Raw genomic sequence first — 21,630 nt, 5'->3', positions numbered from 1 at the left:
GTCCATCTCTCAGTACTCATCAGAGACATTTCTTGGTGGGTTAATGGCAGTTAATAATAATTTAAAAACCCTCTCAAAGTTCAGAGAGGAAGTGTCTTTGGACTGCGTGGCCAGAAGTGAGATAGCCATACCCCAGCATGATCCCCAGGTCTTATAGACAATGCAGGGAGATGGAATTGCACTGTAAGGCTCAAAGGTGGGGGAAGACTGGAGCAAACCAGTGTCTCCTGGAGGTGACGCAGACGCTATACTCACAAAGTCACAGCAGCCACGGGTATTATACAAGACATGTATGAGAGCAAGCCAGGCAACACCCAGCATGGTGGGGGGGGGCTCAGAAGCACCCACTTAGCCTGAGGAGTCCTCAACAGTTGTCTTCTGCAGAAGGTAAGGTTACATGTCTCTGAGGGTGTGGTTCCTAGTAAGTTCACCACACTCCAGTGGGTGACCAAAAACCTATGAGACATGAATATACGGGCAAACAAATGGGACCTGGCAGGTTATTAAAAAATAAACAAACAGAAAAAGAGATGAAGTTGTGCGGGAGCTTGGGGTGGGTCATGGAGGAGTTGTAGGGAGGAATGGAGGGCGGATGTTATCACCCATATGCATTTATGCAATTTTCAAATCATTAGTAAAATTATTATATTTTTAAAAAAGGAAAAAAATCACTGAAAAGTAATCATCTAGAAGATGTGGTGATTAATCAAGCCTTGGCTTTGGCTTCCCCTGACGGAGATAGTTCTCAATAGCTTCAAACCACAGCCCGACTTACTCTCACCTTGAAGGACTTGAAAGGCAACACAGCAGCCGAGAGGGGATTTGAGTTTCTCTGTGTGAGTGGAGCAGAAACAAGATGAAGTTGCAGTTGTCTTTTCTCATTTTGCCATATCTGATTGAACCGAGGAACTGCAGGATTTCATTTCAAATGCACATGCATTCTTGAAATCTTGAAAGTGCCAAGATCACCATGAACTTGTGTATAATCTTTACTAAGTAGTAACTATTACCAAGAGATAATGGATGAGGTGTTTTCCCTATTGGGAGGTATAAACCTTGGTAAAAACCCTTGGCCAAGTACTACAACCACGGGGGCAAGGGGAGAAACTCCAAGGTTGAAATGAATGTCTGGTTCCTGCTGTAAAATCAGGCACCGCATTCCTTCTGACCCAAATCCTCACCTGGCCTCAGCAGAGAAATGTTGTACAGTCACTGTGGACGCTCCCAGAGTACTTCTGCATGGCTACATACCCTCTCACTACATCTGAAAACTGTTCCTGCTGACCAGGTGTCTGGAACATGGCAACCTCAGTAGCACAGCTCTGCTGGGCAAATAGCTCTCATCTATCCAGCCCGGAGAGAACCTACCCTTGCCCCTGCTATGCGGGGTCTGAGAATCTTCTTTATTTTCCAACTTTGTTTATGCCTTCATTTTATTTAGCATAACTTCACTATGCTGCCCGGGGCTGACTGCAAACTCCAGGCCTTTGAGTCTTTGAGGTCCATTCTCCTCAGTGCCTGGACTATAGGTATGTGGACTCTGCTACACTATGGGTGGTTAGCTGGCGTGATGTTGAGCAAAGTTAAGTCCCATGCACAATGGAAAGAGTTAAATGATCTCACCCACAACAGGAACTTATCAAGGGAGAGAATATATCAAATATAATAGAGAAGAAAGCAATGGTTACACGACTGGAGGAGAAAATGTGTCACAAGATACAAAGTAGCAGACTGCAGTGCAGGCAAGCCAAAGAGCTAAGGTGGAACAGGAGCACCGCCGTTCCTAAGAGCTGTAGAATCACGCTAAGGACTTCTGTAGCCCGAGTAAACTGCAGCTGTCCTTGCCAACGGGAACAGGAGTAACAATGTGAGCTGATGGATGACCTAATTCATTCCACCATAGTAACAACTTAACTGCATAAGCATCCTATAAGATGTTACTTACCTCAAATATGCAGTGAAATTTGCTTTTTGAAAAATGTTGGTTGGGGTTGGGGATTTAGCTCAGTGGTAGAGCGCTTGCCTAGGGAAGCGCAAGGCCCTGGGTTCGGTCCCCAGCTCCGGAAAAAAAAAGACAAAAAAAAAAAAAAAAAAAAAAAAAAAAAAAAAAAAAAAAAAAAAAATGTTGGTTGATGCTCCTCTGCCCATCTCCAACTGAAGATTTAGTCGCCAAGAAGGCAGTCTTACTCTGAAGTTCTGGGACCAAGTCAGCATAGGCTTATAGCGAAGTAGAAAGGGACTGATGCAGGCTACCCACCATAGGGTTGATAATCCAGCCACAAAAGGATTCCTCATAGAGATCCCTGACAGAAGCTGTGCTTGGGAACCTAACACCAGCTGAGGTGCCTGGGTGAGGTCAGTCTGTGACTTCTCAACAAGAAGACATACTGTCTCCATTATCCTGTGCTGTTCTCAGGTTAGATGGTGGACAGGGAGTGTATACAGACAAGGAAGGGCATTCCTGAAAGGTGTTGCAAATTCTTTAACCTCACTGTGTATTAAGGTGATTGCCAGAATGGGACCGTTGGGAGTTACAGGGGGTGGTTCGCAAGTCACACAGCTAAGGAACATGGTTTCAGGAGGAGAGGTGTGTATTATTAAGAGGGGAAGTTCACAAAGGTGTGGACTGAGGAAACCCTAGTGGGCTTGGGGGAGGGAGGTGACAAGCACTGCCTAGGTATGCTGTATGGGGGCCAGAAGCCTTCACTGTACTGGGGGAGTCAGGCAGGTAGTAGCTCAGGATAGCCCATGGAGGATAGCTCTGAACTAGAGTCACAGTGAGGGAGGAGAGTGGCAAGAAGCAAGCGTAAAAACAACCCCACCTTCACTCTCTTGAGTGTCATTACTTTTACTACTGTCCCCGTGAGTGCCCTGTCCTGGTAAGCACATCTGTTCATTGGGGTGGCTCTGAGATTTGAGGACAGGTGGAGTTGGTTTGCAGCTATGAAGAAAGTCTCAGAGAGCACCCTGAAAGCCTTGTGCAGTGCGAGGACAGAATCCAGGATGAGATGTGTGGGGTTTATAGTGTCAGACACATGGCAGGCACACTGACTTCCCACAGCTGAGCCCAGCAACATACTCTAAGCCTTGTCTCTTGAAGAATACTTGCATAAGCCTCTTCCTTTCCCTTTCCAAATCTAAAACTGTTGTGTTTACAAAAAGATCAAGAGAGGGGGATATGTTCTATGGAGGGCTGAGGAAAGGGGGTGCCTCAGCGGGCCCATGCTGAGACATCCCTTCCCCCCACAGGACCAGCACAAGACGGTATAGTATAGAATAGAGTTTATTCAGGGAATGGGGAGGGGAGGAGGGTGGAGAGAAGAGGCTGGCCATGAGCACTTGGAGAGAAGCAGGGAGGGGAATGGGGAGAGAAGGAACAAAGGGGCAAGAGAGAGCAAGAGGAAGCAGGAGCAAGAGAGTAAGGAAGGGGCAAGCAGGCCCTTTTATAATATCAGGCATACCAGGCTGTTGCCAGGCAACTATTGGTGGAGCATACCTGGCTATTGCCAGGTAACTGTGGGGGTGGAGATTAGAATGCTAACAAAAACAACTTGGCAATCACAGTTACACACTGGCTAGTAGATTACAGGGATATACTCTTCTTGAACCAAATGCCTTGTCTTGTCAATGAAATGTTCATACCTATCCCAACAATCCACTTCTCTAATGATCAACAGACACCAGGAATACTGGTCTATCTACATCTATGACAACTTCTCTTTATCTAAAGCTGAGTGCATGTGCCATGCGCCCAAGACCCATGGTTGTTCTGCCAGACTAGGAAAGCCCTGAATTAGCAGCCATCTCTCCAGTCTCGAGTCTCCTGGAGGAATTTACATTTGGAGTCTACTGGTAAAGTGCAAGGCTTGGGGGTGGCATCAGTGGACAGGGGCTGCCTGCCAGGTTAGGTGGGTTGTGGAAACTCAAACCTTGGGAGCTATACCATGGAGCTTCACTTAACCCTTTAGCCCTCAAGAGCATTGGTGCCCCATCTGTGTTCAAGTTAGAAGCCATTGGGGGAGGGTGGTGGGTGAGGATAAAGGGTTCCAGATGGTGTATTATCTTACAATGAGTTTCTAGGAATATACTGAGCTTCTTAGTAAAGACTTGATCAAAAACAGTCAGCAGTTATTCCTCACAGTTGAGCTAGCACTGTCACAGCACTCTCCCAGCTCTCAGGCCTTCTGAGCAAGGCTGGAAGAGGCAGTGTCTCCAGTTCTAAAACCTTTCGCATGTGGCCTGAGTCACTCACATCTCAAGTTCTAGATTGTAGATGGCCTGTGGCCTGACTTCTCAGCCTCCAGACCTGCACAGCCCTTTCCTTGATAAACGTCCTTTTGAGCATTTATATAGCAATCTCTTCAGAGAAACATGACTCTCACACAACCTCTCTTGAGCTTCCTCCCTGAAAATGGTCGGAAAATTAACAACTCAAAAGACGGAAATGACAAGCACTACCAGATGGCAAATATCAGAATATCACGGTGCCACAGAGCATGCCCCAAATCACAGCTGCAGAGCAAGGCTTTTTCTCACTGGGAAGACTATGTTTAGAGGCAGGAGTTCAAAATAACATCCCCACTTTATAGTCGATGGAGTGATGAGCTACTATGTCTCACAAGAGGATGAACCCAAACTAGTAGGCAGCTGACTGGAGTTCAAACGCCTAGCGATGCAATCTAGAGCTGACGCTGGGACCACCATACAGGAAGGAGACAGTTGCCATTAGTAACGTTTACTTTGGGACTGATTACATCTATTTAAGCTTAATCATGAGTTCAGTTTTGCTACCATTAATTTTTTCTTCAGAATCTATAAATAGTACCAGAAGTTTCCCATACACCACACAGGATGTGTTTAACACCCAGATGTAGCATATCAGATCAAGGGGTTGGGTCTGGTGAGATCTGGCCTACTCCTGTGTGTTCCTCTCTGCTCTGGGATGAGGAGGCTGCCACTCCTTGGAGCTGGTTCCTCCTCAGTCTCTTACTGCCTGAAGTACAGTGCTGATGAAAGGCACTGCAGGTGTTCTAGACATCCGGCCTCCAGAAGACTTGGGTGGGTGAGTCTCACAAAGGTAACAAAGTTGGTCACAGGCTACACTTCTAATGCAGAGGAGAGAGTGGGAGACACACTCAGGTGGGTCCATGCCTGAAGCCCACGGTGTCTCAGCTAGCTGAGGGCTAGGCTGAGATCTGTGGCCACACTAGTGTGGAGCCCTGTAAAAAGGGACTGTGCTGGATGGGGGTCTTTGTGTGGGTACTCAGGCTAGAGGGCAGGGCTAAGAGTCTGACTAGTTAACTAGAGTCCTTCAAAAGCAATCCTATGGGCCATTCAAACCATTCTAAGTCTTGACAGGGGCAGGAGGAATTCCTCTAAGTGGGGCATTTTACTTCTATTAACCACAAGCGCATTCTGTAAAACGAAGATGATGACACTACTCTGCCCCCTCCAGGAGTGAGGACCTAGAAGGAAGGCCTTGTTCAACAGTGGCCTTAATTCTTGTCCAAACCCCTGGATCCTCATCACTTCCGTGACTAACGGTGAAGGACTCAGGCATCACCTTTTTACCTCTCAGATTCCCAGTAGAAGTGCACCATCCAGTTGTCATCTGATGTGAGAAGATGCTCTTGGTCAAGCCAGCGTTCACAGCACTGCTAGCCAGTGATTCTCAACCTTCCTAATGCTGCAACCCTTTACTACAGTTCCTCTCGTTGTCATGACCCCCAAATTATTTCTGTTGCCACTTCATAACTGTAACTTTGTTACTATTATGAATTGTAAATACCTGTGTTTTCCAGTGGTCCTAGGTGACCCGGCTGTGAAAGGGTAGTTTGACCTTCAAAGAGGTTGTAACCCACAGGCTAGGGGTAAAGGTCAAGGTGGCGATGTTGGGACCAGGGGTCATGGATGGGGCTGGGGCAAGCAGAGAATGCACAGAGGCATCCCTGGGGCAGCTGGAGTGAGGGCTGCAGGGAGAGTGGCAGGGCAATTAGTTCTACAGTGCATAAGGAGTTATAGAGACAGGCCCTATCTTCTCAGAGTAGGGCTGTTCAGGAGCACAGGTTGGACCAGCTTCAGCCATCCTGCAACCTCTCTCTCTCTCTCTCTCTCTCTCTCTCTCTCTCTCTCTCTCTCTCTCCCCCCATGTTTGTCTGGTAAGCCTGGGCAAGAGCCAGCCACAGCAAGAGAACACAGTGCAGCTTGCCTTATATGCTATTATTCATTTAAGGTGCCCCATGGGCTCAGTATTACTGCCTAGATCCCGCAAAGGAGGGCAAGGCCTGACATGAGTTTCTTGGTGAGCTGGCAGGGTTCTAGCCAGGCACTTGCACTCAAACCTGCTGTTGCTATACATCAGGATGCCAGATGATGAAATGGCTTCCCAAAAGACCCTTTGTACTGCATGAATTGAGACATGTCTATGGTACAAGGTCATATCTCTTCATGATCATTAGGATTAGGGGACAAGGAACACACAGATACACCTGGTACATGTGCAGGTCAGAAGAAGGCACTGGATTCCTAATAACTGAAGTTTTAGATGGTTGTGAGCTGCCATGGGGGTGCTGTGAATAGAACCTAAGTCTTTTGGAAGAGCATCCAGTGCTATTAACCACTGAGCAACCCCTCTAGCCCCTTGAAGGCATTGAAAAGGGACTGCTCTGGAAACCAGATTACTCAAAAGCAGAGAGGTGGTGAGCTCATTGAACCATCTCCCTGTAAACCTAGAAAGGCCTACAAAAGGCGAAGGGATCAAATTTCGACCTGTGTCCCAGTCTTGGTCTCCTTGGTATGTTCTTAGCCCCTTTCACAGAGCAGGCGGACACAGCAGAGGTGCTGTTTATCTGCAGTAGTGTGCCCCTAAAGTTCTTTACTGAGTCATTTGGAAATGGAGCTAAAGGACAAGCACACACACATCCCCGAGTATGGTACTTTATAACTGTAACAGTACCGGGACAGGATCAGGACTATCAGAACCCTTGGATGATTGCTGATGGGTTCCTGGCTTCGTCCGGTTTTCTCTGCGTTTAGAACCTTACAGTGCAGATTCCTCCAGGTGTTCAGTGAATAAATCTTTCCAGAAAATGTGAGCTTAAACCATACTACTCTTTTCCTTATGGAATAGTGTCCCATTGCATGTCACAGTATACCGCATACAGCACACGTCAGCATGGGGCCTGGCACCTTCCAGAACCTATAGGCTCTCTGATCATTATTTTCTATGTCTTCATTATTGGGATATAAGTTAAATACGAAGAAAGTATTTGACATTCAGTCGTGGACTTCAAGACTGCATGGCACACGTCACTCATATGTCATCCCAAAGAGCAATACAGGGAGGAAGGTGCATCAGTGCCAGTGCCGTGTGTAAAACTTGCAGGGGGCACTAAAGGCAACTGTAAGAATAACAGTATGGCCTTGAGACAGGGATGATGTGTATGTGTGGACTGCCTGTCCCTGCTAAGGCAGGTCTTGGATCTCCTGGGCAGTCAATCCAAAGTAAATGTTATCTAGAATATTTAGGGAGGGCATTGGGGAGTGGGGAGAGCTGAGCCTTGGAAAAATACTGACGGCAAGAAGGTCTTGAATGCCAGGCGGAGCCATTAGGCCTTTACCCCGTGCACAGCCAAGATCTGTGAATGTTTCTAACTAATGTCCACCACATGCACAACCTGATGACCACATTCCCTGCCTGCCCTTCCTCTGGCTCTCAAGAACTAAGAACTTGTGCCTGCAGTCAGGAATACCACACTAAGCTGAACAAATCTGAGTCATTGGTGGGACACCATGTGGGATCAGAGAATGAAAGGCAAAGCCTAAAGGAGACCATCTATGTTCCACACAGCAGCAGGGGGCCCGGTGCCTTCCAGAACCTACAGTCTCTCTGATCATCTCAGAGTGCAGGTGTCATCATATTCTAATGTCCTCATTACTGGATGATAGGTTAAGTTCTGAGAAAACATTGGAATTCATTCTGAGCTTATAGGATTTCCCCAGTGGTCATCAGTTAGAAAACATTTGGCCTACTCATGGACCACAAATGGCCTTGCAGTGACAAGTGGTGACACACCAAGATGGGCAGATACCCTTGGACAAATAGCCCAGGGTGGAGAGGCTCACATAGTCTCTGCTCAGCAGCTATCCTAAGGTGGCACCTGGACACCAAAGGAACCAGGAAAGAAACAAATTAGCCCCGGGTTACCTCTGTGATGGACTCTTACTGGATGAGTTGCCTATCAAGAATGCAAGGAGGGGGTCAGGACACGGCCAGTGGTCGGCAGTGTTTCTCAGAGATCTGTGTGGGTGTTCGGGGAGATGCTGCCTCCCCCACAAACTCTGAGAAACTGTACAGTAGGATTCAAAAGTCTGAGACACAACGAGTAATGGGCCTAGGTGTCTGAGAGAGGGTGGAGAAGGCTGTCTACCCTTGAACCCACAGGGAAGATACAGCAGCCAGACCTGGGAGGAACGACTGAAAGTGGTCAGAAGAATCCTCACACACCAGGGCAGGTCAGGAGAAACCTCCAGAAGCAGGAGGTTTTACATGTGGGGGAAGAAACTCCTCCTATTCTCAGTAAAGGGCTCCCCCCAGGCCAGGCCCTGGTTCGATAAATCAAACAACCATGGGATGCAGGTGCGACAGCAACCTTACCTCCACGTACAGGAGAGGGAAGATGCCAATCTTGTCTCCCAGCATGCCTTCAGCCCAGTTATCATCCACTCTCCGGATCACAGTTAAAACTTCATCCTGTACGTTCCAGAGCCCACCATGTGTGCACAGGGAAAAGAAAACGAGAGCAGTTAGAACAAAACGACTGAGGGGGAAAGATGAAGGGGAGCACGTCACAGTCAGACGCTCACACGTGACACAACCTTCCATTTCAGTCATAATCACCTTCTTACCCCCTACTTCCATGTCACCCATCGATCTGTAACTCTTGAATAGTCTCAGAAAAAAGTCTAACAACCACTGTATATACAGTGTTTTAAAATAAAGTGTGTAAGATGATGAATGTAAATAAAATTGCTTGAGTAAGGACAATTCACCCATTCCATTTAAAATTCTAATATAAAGTGTTTTTAAATTTCTGACTCTATATTGAAGAGGGAGGAGGAGGAGGAAGAAGAAGAGGGGAAGGGGCAGGGGAGGGGAAGGAGGGAGGAAGAGGGGAGGGAAGAGGAAGAGGGGAGGAAGAAAAGAGGAGGGAGAGGGGAAGAAGAGGAAGAGAGGGAGGAGGAACGGGGAGGAGGAGGAAAAGGAAGAAGAGGAGGAGGAGGAGGAGAAGGAAGGAGGAGGAAGAGGGGGAGGAGGAAGAGGAGGGAGATGGAGGAAAAAAGAGGAGAGGGAGGAGAAAGGAGGCAGAAGAAGGGGGAGGGGAGGAGGAGAAGAGGAGGAGAGGGGGAGGTAAAACAGCTCTACCACACTTAAAGTTGTAAGTATATCAAGCTTTGTGTTCTTTTACATCCTTTGGCGTATCAGACACAGTAAAGTGTATGCATACAAAGTGGAGACAGATGGAAAGAGAGGGAGAGACAGAGATGAACATGGAAGAGGTGGGGTGTTCAGAGGGGGGGGTGTCTCAGGAGGGGGTGGGTGTCTCAGGAGGGGTGGGTGTCTCAGGAGAGGGGTGGGGTGTCTCAGGAGGGGTGGGGTGTCTCAGGAGGGGGTGGGTGTCTCAGGAGGGGGGGGGTGTCTCAGGAGGGGTGGGTGTCTCAGGGAGGGTGGGTGTCTCAGGAGGGGGGTGGGTGTCTCAGGAGGGGGTGGGGTGTCCCAGGAGGGGGGTGTCTCAGGAGGGGTGGGTGTCTCAGGAGGGGTGGGTGTCTCAGGAGGGGTGGGTGTCCCAGAGGGGGGGGGGTATCTCAGGGAGGGGATGGGTGTCTCAAGAGGGGGGTGGGTGTCTCAGGAGAGGGTGGGTGTCTCAGGAGAGGTGGGGTGTCTCAGGAGGGGTGGGGTGTCTCAGGGGGGGGTGGGGTGTCTCAGGAGGGGGGGGGTGTCTCAGGAGGGGGGTGTCTCAGGAGGGGGTGGGGTGTCTCAGGAGGGGGGGGGTGTCTCAGGAGGGGGTGGGTGTCTCAGGGAGGGGTGGGTGTCTCAGGAGGGGGTGGTGTCTCAGGAGGGGGTGGGGTGTCTCAGAGGGGGGGAGAGGGGTGGGTGTCTCAGGGGGGGTGGGGTGTCTCAGGAGGGGGGGGTGTCTCAGGAGGGGTGGGTGTCTCAGGAGGGGTGGGTGTCTCAGGAGGGGTGGGTGTCTCAGGGGGGGGTGGGTGTCTCAGGAGGGGTGGGTGTCTCAGGAGGGGGTGGGTGTCTCAGGAGGAGGGGGGGTGTCTCAGGAGGGGTGGGTGTCTCAGGAGGGGGGGGTGTCTCAGGAGGGGTGGGTGTCTCAGGAGGGGTGGGTGTCTCAGGGGGGGGTGTCTCAGGAGGGTGGGGTGTCTCAGGAGGGGTAGGTGTCTCAGGAGGGGTGGGTGTCTCAGGAGGGGTGGGTGTCTCAGGAGGGGTGGGTGTCTCAGGAGGGGTGGTGTCCAGAGGAGGGGGTGTCTCAGGAGGGGGGTGGGTGTCTCAGGAGGGGGGGTGTCTCAGGGGGGGTGTCTCAGGAGGGTGGGTGTCTCAGGAGGGGGTGGGGTGTCTCAGGAGGGGGGGTGGGTGTCTCAGGAGGGGGGGGGTGTCTCAGGAGGGGGGGGGTGTCTCAGGAGGGGTGGGTGTCTCAGGAGGGGTGGGTGTCTCAGGAGGGGTGTCTCAGGAGGGGGGGAGGGGGTGTCTCAGGAGGGGAGGGTGGGTGTCTCAGGAGGGGTGGGTGTCTCAGGAGGGGTGGGGTGTCTCAGGACGGGGTGGGTGTCTCAGGGGGGTGGGTGTCTCAGGAGGGGGGTGTCTCAGGAGGGGTGGGTGTCTCAGGAGGTGGGTGTCTCAGGAGGGGGGTGGGTGTCTCAGGAGGGGTGGGTGTCTCAGGAGGGGGGTGTCTCAGGAGGGTGGGTGTCTCAGGAGGGGGTGGGTGTCTCAGGAGGGGGGGGGTGTCTCAGGAGGGGTGGGTGTCTCAGGAGGGGTGGGTGTCTCAGGACGGAGGGTGGGTGTCTCAGGGGGGGGGGGTGTCTCAGGAGGGGTGGGAGGAGGGGGGTGTCTCAGGGAGGGGTGGGTGTCTCAGGAGGGGTGGGGTGTCTCAGGAGGGGGGGGTGGGTGTCTCAGGAGGGGTGGGTGTCTCAGGAGGGGTGGGGGGTGTCTCAGGGGGGTGGGTGTCTCAGGAGGAGGTGGGTGTCTCAGGAGGGGGTGTCCCAGAGGGGGGTGTCTCAGGAGGGGTGGGTGTCTCAGGAGGGGTGGGTGTCTCAGGAGGGGTGGGTGTCTCAGGAGGGGTGGGTGTCTCAGGAGGGGGTGGGTGTCTCAGGAGGGGTGGGTGTCTCAGGAGGGGTGGGGTGTCTCAGGAGGGTGGGTGTCTCAGGAGGGGGTGGGTGTCTCAGGAGGGGTGGGGTGTCTCAGGAGGGTGGGTGTCTCAGGAGGGGGTGGGTGTCTCAGGAGGGGTGGGTGTCTCAGGAGGGAGGGGGTGTCTCAGGAGGGGGTGGGGGTGGGAGGGGTGGGTGTCTCAGGAGGGTGGGTGTCTCAGGAGGGGTGGGGTGTCTCAGGACGGAGGGGGTGTCTCAGGAGGGGTGGGTGTCTCAGGAGGGTGGGTGTCTCAGGGGGGTGGGTGTCTCAGGAGGGGTGGGTGTCTCAGGAGGGTGGGTGTCTCAGGAGGGGTGGGGTGTCTCAGGAGGGGTGGGGTCTCAGGAGGGGTGGTGTCTCAGGAGGGTGGGTGTCTCAGGAGGGTGGGTGTCTCAGGGGGGGGGTGTCTCAGGAGGGGTGGGGTCTCAGAGGGGGGGGTGTCTCAGGAGGGGGGGTGTCTCAGGAGGGGTGGGGTGTCTCAGGAGGGGTGGGTGTCTCAGGAGGGGGTGGGTGTCTCAGGAGGGGTGGGTGTCTCAGGAGAGGGGTGGGTGTCTCAGGAGGGGTGGGTGTCTCAGGAGGGGGGGGTGTCTCAGGAGGGTGGGTGTCTCAGGGGGTGGGTGTCTCTCAGGAGGGGTGGGTGTCTCAGGAGGGGGGTGGGTGTCTCAGGAGGGTGGGTGTCTCAGGGGGGAGGGTGGGTGTCTCAGGAGGGGGTGGGTGTCTCAGGAGGGGTGGTGTCTCAGGAGGGGTGGGTGTCTCAGGAGGGGTGGGTGTCTCAGGAGGGGTGGGGTGTCTCAGGAGGGGTGGGTGTCTCAGGAGGGTGGGTGTCTCAGGAGGGGGTGGGTGTCTCAGGAGGGGGGGGGTGTCTCAGGAGGGGGTGGGGGGGGTGGGGTGTCTCAGGAGGGGTGGGTGTCTCAGGAGGGGTGGGTGTCTCAGGAGGGGGGGGGTGTCTCAGGGGGGGGTGTCTCAGGAGGGGGTGGGTGTCTCAGGAGGGGGTGGGTGTCTCAGGAGGGGGTGGGTGTCTCAGGAGGGGGTGGGTGTCTCAGGTGGGGTGTCAGGAGGGGGTGGGGTGTCTCAGGAGGGTGGGTGTCTCAGGAGGGGTGGGGTGTCTCAGGGGGGGGGTGTCTCAGGAGGGGTGGGTGTCTCAGGGAGGGGGGGGGTGTCTCAGGAGGGGTGGGTGTCTCAGGAGGGGTGGGGTGTCTCAGGAGGGGTGGGTGTCTCAGGGGGGTGGGTCTCAGGAGGGGGGGGGGTGTCTCAGGAGGGGTGGGTGTCTCAGGAGGGGTGGGTGTCTCAGGGGGGAGGGGTGTCTCAGGAGGAGGGGTGTCAGGAGGGGGGGTGTCTCAGGGGGGTGGGTGTCTCAGGAGGGGGGGTCTCAGGAGGGGAGGGGGTGTCTCAGGAGGGGGTGGGTGTCTCAGGAGGGGTGGGTGTCTCAGGAGGGGGGGTGTCTCAGGAGGGGTGGGTGTCTCAGGAGGGGGGGTGGGTGTCTCAGGAGGGGGGGTGTCTCAGGAGGGGTGGGTGTCTCAGGAGAGGGGGTGGGTGTCTCAGGAGGGGGGGGGTGTCTCAGGAGGGGTGGGTGTCTCAGGAGGGGGTGGGGTGTCTCAGGAGGGGGGGGGTGTCAGGAGGGGTGGGGTGTCTCAGGGGGGTGGGTGTCTCAGGAGGGGTGGGGTGTCTCAGGAGGAGGTGGGTGTCTCAGGAGGGGTGGGTGTCTCAGGAGGGGTGGGTGTCTCAGGAGGGGTGGGTGTCTCAGGAGGGGTGGGTGTCTCAGGGGGTGGGGTGTCAGGGGTGTCTCAGGAGGGGGGGGTGTCTCAGGAGGGGGGGTGTCTCAGGAGGGGGTGGGTGTCTCAGGAGGGGGGGTGTCAGGGGTGTCTCAGGAGGGGGGGTGTCTCAGGAGGGGGGGGGTGTCTCAGGAGGGGTGGGTGTCTCAGGAGGGGTGGGTGTCTCAGGAGGGGTGGGTGTCTCAGGAGGTGGGGGTGGGTGTCTCAGGAGGGGGTGGGGGTGTCTCAGGAGGGGGGTGGGGTGTCTCAGGAGGGGGTGGGGTGTCTCAGGAGGGTGGGGTCTCAGGAGGGGGGGTGGGTGTCTCAGGAGGGGGTGGGTGTCTCAGGAGGGTGGGTGTCTCAGGAGGGGGTGGGTGTCTCAGGAGGGGGGGTGTCCCAGGAGGGGTGGGTGTCTCAGGACGGGGGGGTGTCTCAGGAGAGGGTGGGGTGTCTCAGGAGGTGGGTGTCTCAGGAGGGGTGGGTGTCTCAGGAGGGGTGGGTGTCTCAGGAGGGGTGGGTGTCTCAGGAGGGGGTGGGTGTCTCAGGAGGGGGTGGGTGTCTCAGGAGGGGGTGGGTGTCTCAGGAGGGGGTGGGTGTCTCAGGAGGGGGGGGGTGTGTCAGGAGGGGGTGGGTGTCTCAGGAGGGGGGTGGGTGTCTCAGGAGGGGTGGGTGTCTCAGGAGGGGTGGGTGTCTCAGGAGGGGTGGGTGTCTCAGGAGGGGGGGGTGTCTCAGGAGGGGTGGGTGTCTCAGGAGGGGGGTGTCTCAGGAGGGGTGGGTGTCTCAGGAGGGGGGGGGGTGTCTCAGGAGGGGGTGGGTGTCTCAGGAGGGGGGGGGTGTCTCAGGGAGGGTGGGTGTCTCAGGAGGGGGTGGGGTGTCTCAGGAGGGGAGGGGTGTCTCAGGAGGGGGTGGGTGTCTCAGGAGGGGGTGGGTGTCTCAGGAGGGGGTGGGTGTCTCAGGCGGGGGTGGGTGTCTCAGGAGGGGGTGGGTGTCTCAGGAGGGGGTGGGTGTCTCAGGAGGGGGGGGGTGTCTCAGGAGGGGAGGTGGGTGTCTCAGGGGTGTCTCAGGAGGGGTGGGGTGTCTCAGGAGGGGGGTGTCTCAGGAGGGGTGGGTGTCTCAGGAGGGGGTGGGGTGTCTCAGGGGAGGGGTGTCTCAGGAGGGGTGGGGTGTCTCAGGGAGGGGTGGGTGTCTCAGGAGGGGTGGGTGTCTCAGGAGGGGTGGGGTGTCTCAGGAGGGGGGGGGTGTCTCAGGAGGGGGGGGGTGTCTCAGGAGGGGTGGGGTGTCTCAGGAGGGGGTGGGTGTCTCAGGAGGGGGGGGTGTCTCAGGAGGGGTGGGTGTCTCAGGAGGGGTGGGTGTCTCAGGAGGGGTGGGTGTCTCAGGAGGGGTGGGTGTCTCAGGAGGGGTGGGTGTCTCAGGGGGGGGGGTGTCTCAGGAGGGGTGGGGTGTCTCAGGAGGGGGTGGGTGTCTCAGGACGGGGGGGTGTCTCAGGAGGGGTGGGTGTCTCAGGGGGGGGTGGGTGTCTCAGGAGGGGGGGGGTGTCTCAGGAGGGGTGGGTGTCTCAGGAGGGGTGGGTGTCTCAGGACGGGGGGGGTGTCTCAGGAGGGGTGGGGTGTCTCAGGAGGGGTGTCTCAGGAGGGGTGGGTGTCTCAGGAGGGGGGTGGGTGTCTCAGGGGGGGGTCAGGGAGGGGAGGGGGTGTCTCAGGAGGGGGGGGTCAGGGAGGGGTGGTGTCTCAGGAGGGGTGGGTGTCTCAGGAGGGGTGGGGTGTCTCAGGAGGGGTGGGTGTCTCAGGAGGGGGTGGGTGTCTCAGGAGGGGTGGGTGTCTCAGGGGGGGTCTCAGGAGGGGGGTGGGGTGTCTCAGGAGGGGGTGGGGTCTCAGGAGGGGTGGGTGTCTCAGGAGGGGTGGGTGTCTCAGGAGGGGGTGGGGTGTCTCAGGAGGGGGGTGGGGTGTCTCAGGAGGGGGGTGTCTCAGGAGGGGGGTGGGTGTCTCAGGAGGGGTGGGTGTCTCAGGAGGGGTGGGTGTCTCAGGGGGGTGGGTGTCTCAGGAGGGGTGGGTGTCTCAGGAGGGGGTGGGTGTCTCAGGAGGGGGTGGGTGTCTCAGGACTCAGGAGGGGGTGTCTCAGGAGGGGGGGTGTCTCAGGAGGGGTGGGTGTCTCAGGATGGGGGGTGTCTCAGGAGGGGGTGGGTGTCTCAGGGGGGGGGTGTCTCAGGAGGGGGGGGTGTCTCAGGAGGGGTGGGTGTCTCTCAGGAGGGGTGGGTGTCTCAGGAGGGGTGGGGTGTCTCAGGAGGGGTGGGTGTCTCAGGGGGGGGGGGGTGTCTCAGGGGGGGGTGTCAGGAGGGGGGGTGTCTCAGGGGTGGGGGCCCCAGGGAGGGGTGTCTCAGGAGGAGGGAGGGGGGGGTGTCTCAGGGGGGGGGTGTCTCAGGGAGGGGGTGGGTGTCTCAGGAGGGGTGGGTGTCTCAGGAGGGGGGGGGGTGTCTCAGGAGGGGGGTGTCAGGACGGAGGGGTGTCTCAGGAGGGGTGGGTGTCTCAGGAGGGGTGGGTGTCTCAGGAGGGTGGGGTGTCTCAGGGGAGGAGGTGTCTCAGGGGGGTGGGTGTCTCAGGAGGGGTGGGTGTCTCAGGAGGGGTGGGTGTCTCAGGAGGGGTCAGAGGGGTGTCTCAGGAGGGGTGGGGTGTCTCAGGAGGGGGTGGGTGTCTCAGGAGGGGGTGGGTGTCTCAGGAGGGGGTGGTGGCTCAGGACGGAGGGAGGTGTCTCAGGAGGGGGGGGGGTGTCTCAGGAGGGGTGGGTGTCTCAGGAGGGGTGGGTGTCTCAGGAGGGGGTGGGGGTGTCTCAGGAGGGGTGGGGTGTCTCAGGAGGGGTGGGGTGTCTCAGGAGGGGGGGGTGGGGTGTCTCAGGAAGGGGTGGGTGTCTCAGGAGGGGGGTGGGTGTCTCAGGAGGGGGGGGTGTCTCAGGAGGGGGGTGGGTGTCTCAGGAGGGGTGGGGTGTCTCAGGGGGGGTGGGTGTCTCAGGAGGGGGGTGGGTGTCTCAGGAGGGGTGGGTGTCTCAGGAGGGGGTGGGTGTCTCAGGAGGGGGTGGGTGTCTCAGGAGGGGGTGGGTGTCTCAGGAGGGGGGTGGGTGTCTCAGGAGGGGGTGGGTGTCTCAGGAGGGGGTGGGTGTCTCAGGAGGGGGTGGGTGTCTCAGGAGGGAGGGAGGTGTCTCAGGGAGGTAAGGCTGGGACAGAGGCTGGTGGTGAGGAAGCAGATTTTCTCAACTCATCCCCAGGCACCTGGAGCCTGAGGTAGGAAGGACAGGGGGTATGGTGACATGTGAATGCTGAAAGTCAAGGAGTGTGAGATGATTATGCATCAGCTTCTAGGAGGAGTAGCTGCCCCAGGGACTCAAGGAAGATGGTGTCACACAGGAGAGTCTAACCATCAGTACTGACCCCAACCAACACTCTCCTGGGTTCATCTTTTAGCAGACAAGGAATATCTTGGAACCCCCACCACAAGCACATCTTGCCCAACTTTTTCTATCAAAACTTCAGCAACCCTTGTCTTTGGGTATCTGCTGCAAGGCCTGATAGCCCAGTAGGAACTGTCATGTGCTAGGAGCTGGGGACCATTGATGCTTGAGGGAATAACACATGCTATTCTGCCTGCCTTCTCAGGGAGCCTACGCACTGTGAGTGGAGCAGTAAGCCAGGCTTTGTGGCATCCAGGTCAGAGGAATGGCACGTCAGGTGGGTCAGTGGACTGCAGAAGACTTGGAAAAGATGCTACACTCGAGGCTGTGGTGGCTGGAGGGGTACACACTTCAAGTGATCATCAAAGTCGGGGAGCTGTCTGTTGGGAGCTGGACATGACTTCAGAGGACTGAGGACTCAAGGACCGAGGTCTGAGGACTCACAGATCCCATTAGCTCCGCTCCCCATGTGACCACGGGGTAGCCTGTAGGCTTACCATGGTCATTTCTCATTTCCTCTGTTCCAACATTCAGTTTTCCAACAAGGAGCTGGGAAGCAAGCAGGGCTGGGAAGCTGGCTATGTAAATGCACTGCCTTATACTTACTCATCCTAAGTAAAAACCCAGCCAGAGCAGATCAAAGACTTCAGTGTACTAGCTAACCTCTGAAGCTGCTGGAGGAAAGCTGAGAAACGCACTTCAGAAACAGACACAGAAACAGGCAGGGCTTTCTGAGAAGACTCAAGTAACACAAAACAACCATGAGGACTGCAAAGGGGATTATACAAAATATAAATTCTTCTGCACAGTGATGAGACAATCTACCCAGTGGGAAAATCTCAGCCAACTACACATGCAACAGGGAATCAGTATCCAGAGTCTACAGGAATTCAGAACATTAAATCCCAAGACATCAAGTCACGTGATCAACTAAGTATGTTTATGAATGGAACAGGAACATCTCAGAGGAAGAAATACAAATCGCCAACTGTGGGTATGGGGAACAGGAAGTTTTGGGGAAAGTGGAGACAGAGCCCACAAAGCCTAGGATTCAGACTCCAGAGACCAGCATCAGAGTGCAGAACTAAATTTGTTGTTTATTACATAAGCATATGCATATATATATATCTTTTTAGCCACTTATGATATGTTTATGTGTTTAAGAGCAAAATCCTGGTACGACAGAATCTGACTCGTCTGTCCGGGAGCCTGTAGGGGAGGGTCCAATCCCCTGTGGAGATTTCCGTGAAGACAGGGAGAGCAGCCAGCGCTGGCCTACGATCCTTCATGTTGTCTCACTGGCATGCCGGGAGCCGTGTCAGATCAGACACTGTACAGCGAATCAGGACCCTTCGAGAGCCGCAGGAGCCAGTGGCACCTCACTCTCTGTCCCACTTCTTCCTCCACTGGGTTCATTTCTACGTCCCCCACAGCCAAGACATAAAGAAAAACAAACAAAAATGTTATCCTTAGCCATCAAGGAGGTGAGGAAGGGAGGGAGAGAAGGAAGGAGGGAAAGAAGGAGGGAGGGAGGGAAAGAAGGAGGGAGGGAGGGAGGAACAAGGTGAAAAGCATGCAGTGCCAGTGCAGGGGAAACAGAAGGGAAGACTGTCTGAGAGAGGACTGGGCCAAAGACAGAGGCCGGTAGGTGAACGGGAGAAGCTGTGCTGAGAAAGAGCCAAGGGCACCAGCACACATGCACGAGACTGCCTCAGTGAAAACGTTCTCTGTACCCTGGTGCTCACTGAGGCCTAAAGAGGGTGACGGGTCCTCTGGAATTGCTGTTACAGAAGGTCGTGAGCTGCCGTGCGGGAACCAGGAATTGAACCTGGGTTCTCTGAAACAGCTAGTGTTCTTAACCTATTTCACTAAGCTATTTCTCCAGAAATCTAATTTTTCTTTTTTCTTCTTTGTTATCTGTGTCTATGTCTATTTATTTGTCTGTCTATCCATCTATCCACCTACCTACCTACTACCTATTGTTGTTGTTGTTGGTGGTGGTGGTGGTGTGTGCGTGCTTGCGCATGCTTGCATGCTCTCTCTTTCCACCATAAGAGTTCTGGGGATCAGATTCACGTTCTTGGGCTCATGGTTGGTCACCTTACACTTCTAGTCATGTGCCAGCATCTTCCAGAACTTACAGTTTCCAGGAGATTGATAGCCTGATTTTTCCATGATCTATGACTTCATCAATAGAGTCTTACTGTCGAGGTCTTGGGGTGACCAAGAACATAAGTAGTAGCTTGTAATATTTGGGGGCCCTCTGGGAACTCAGGAGCCAAAACCTGTAGAGATGACCCATTTGTGGCACCATATTTTTTGCTAGCCTGCCATGTATGGTGGGGACATTGCTGCCCCCTGCAAGATAACTCCGTGTGTGTGTGTGTGTGTGTGTGTGTGTGTGTGTGTGTGTGTGTGTGTGTGTGTGTGTACACTATTGGAAGCTTCTGCAGAAGTACGTTTCCATATGATGCTTTTAAATGTCTTTGGTGTTAGTTATCCTCTCTTAGTCTCTCCTTCACCCTACCCTTCCATTCCCACCCACTTAACCCTCCCTGTTCTATTTGGCTCTCTTTACCCCAATGTGATTATATTTATCTCCCTTGAAAGCCCCTTCTCATGGCTCCTTACTAATTTCCTAAATTCAATAGGCGTTCCACAGGAAACACACATACATGAAGATGCAAAGTTAACATCCATAGATGAGGAAAAAAGCCACGGAACATTTGTCTTACTGGGTCTCAGCTGCCTCCCTCATAATGGTTGCCGCTCCATCCATTTATCTGTGAATTTCATAATTTCACTTTTCTCAACAGATGAATAATTTCATTACATCCATCAGTTGATGGACATCTAGACTGTTTCTACTTCCTGGATACTGTGAATACAACAGCAACAAACATGGATGAGTGGGTCTCTCTGGAGTAGGATATGAAGTCCTGTAGGCATATGCCCAAGAATGGCATAGCTAGGCTATACAATAGACCTATTTCTAGCCTTTTCTACCTCCCTCTTGACATTTTGGCCTAACTACCAGGAAGGAAGGGCTGATAAGTGCACAAGCATCACAGTCAGAGTTTCCAGCTTATGAAGACTTGGTCCCAGTCCTAGACCTCTCGAATGCATAGCACAGCCTGCTTCTTCACTCCCCCACCACATCACTAGGGCAACCTATGGTCATTCTTTTCCTGGAGCCCAATATGTCTGTCTATTGTGAGAAAATATCAAGGCATATAAAAAGACAACTAAAATCAAAACAGAAATCAAATGCTGGTCGGAAACCAACCACCAGACCGAGATTCAGAGATGGCAGCTGATGGGACCAGACTGGGAATTTACAACAATCGTTAGGAAGATGCTCTAAGTTGCATGGGTAAAGCAGACACATGTAGGAGCAGATGGGCAGTGTAAACACAGTAAGATCCATAGAAGGAAGAACAAGAAAAGAAATGCCAGCTCTCAAAACTGAAGTGACAGAAATGAATACTACCCGATAGGTGCATGAAGTGACGCGGGTACAAATCGCTGAGCTCCAGTAGGTCGCCCATGAAAACCTCCAGAATGTGAAAACCAAAAACATACACAAGACCTTTGCTACAACTAATAGACCAACAATGAGCCAACCAGACAAAAGCTATCTGAAATACTGAGTGAGAGATTCTCAACTCAAATGTCAGAAATGAGACCAAGCCAGATGCATTCCATAAAACTGCACATTGGCATACAACTTCAAACTAATGAAAGTAAAAGATAGAGAAAGAATCCAGAGAGCTTAGGGTATTTATCTTAAAACAAAATAAAGTAAAAGGAACAACATTTGACTTTTTCAAAGTATGCAAGAAATAAGAGTGTGTGTGAGAGAGAGAACACGCAAGAGAAAGTGAGACAGAGAGAGATAATGAGACACACACACACACACACACACACACACAGAGAGAGAGAGAGAGAGAGAGAGAGAGAGAGAGAGAGAGAGAGAGAGAGAGAGAGAGAATGAATGAGAGGGGAGGCGGGGAGGGATTCTCGGGATCTGAAATTGATAAAAATTACTAACAAAGCCTGCAGGAATTATTATCCCGCAGACTTGTCTGAGAAGAGATTATATAATCAAGGTCAGACACTTAACTCTGTATAAAACAGACAACAGTGACAGTGACATAAAGACTCCATGTTTTTTGTTCTTAATTAATCTGTTTAGTTTGTTCAGAGTAAGATGTGGTTTGAATGTCAATGCCTCCCACACTGTGTGTTTGTGCACTTGGTCCAGCGCTGGTGACACTGTTTCAGAGGTTGTGACAGAGTTTCTGGAAGAAGTAGATCCCTTGGGTCCCAACTGCAGGTTCCAGCTACCTCGTGTTCCTGCTGCTTTCTCTGCTACAATGGACTCTACTCCTGCCAAGATGAACCCTTCCTCCCTCTGCTTCTTGTCAGGTATTTGGTGACAGCAACAAGAAGGTTAGCTTATGCACAATAAAAATAATGTATTTAATTATTCCTGCTTGCATGTGTGTTTCTACAGCTATGCATGCCTATGTGGAAAGAATGCATGCCATCAATGATGTGGGGATGAAAAGGATAAAGATTTTTTATTATAATGTCCTGCATGTTGCCCATGAAGCAGCACACTGCTATTTAAAAATGGATTTGGAGGGGTTGGGGATTTAGCTCAGTGGTAGAGCGCTTGCCCAGGAAGCGCAAGGCCCTGGGTTCGGTCCCCAGCTCTGGGAAAAAAAAATAAAAAATAAAAATGGATTTGGACCAGTTGTACATATATAGTGCAAACTATAAGACAGTCACTGAAAAGAATAATCAAAGAAATAGTTGGTTACGCTATGAAAGGAGAAAAATGGGCTCTGAAAAATGTTCCTATGAGCTTCACTGAGTGAAAAGGATAGCAGAAGGAGGCAGGATAGGGAAGTTGAGTTAGTACTGACCTGGAAACTCCCCCCTCTGCCAGCTATCATAGGGCTGGAGAGTGCAATATGTGCTACAAAGAGCAAAAAGGAATCAGCAATCTGAATAGGTAGGTGTTAACTCCTG

General features: G+C 53.7%; 1 protein-coding gene across 3 annotated transcripts in view; it reads right to left on the bottom strand.

Annotated features, from left to right (window-relative positions):
* P4ha1 (prolyl 4-hydroxylase subunit alpha 1) overlaps positions 1-21,630 on the bottom strand; it is a 1,160,453-nt gene that overhangs the window by 80,751 nt on the left and 1,058,072 nt on the right. The gene's annotated exons all lie outside the window — the stretch shown is intronic.

This window comes from Rattus rattus, chromosome 18 (assembly GCF_011064425.1).
Source record: "Rattus rattus isolate New Zealand chromosome 18, Rrattus_CSIRO_v1, whole genome shotgun sequence".
Taxonomy (NCBI): Eukaryota; Metazoa; Chordata; class Mammalia; order Rodentia; family Muridae; genus Rattus; species Rattus rattus.
The sequence above is the reverse complement of the archived record's forward strand: the minus strand, read 5'-3'. Positions and strand labels throughout refer to the sequence as shown.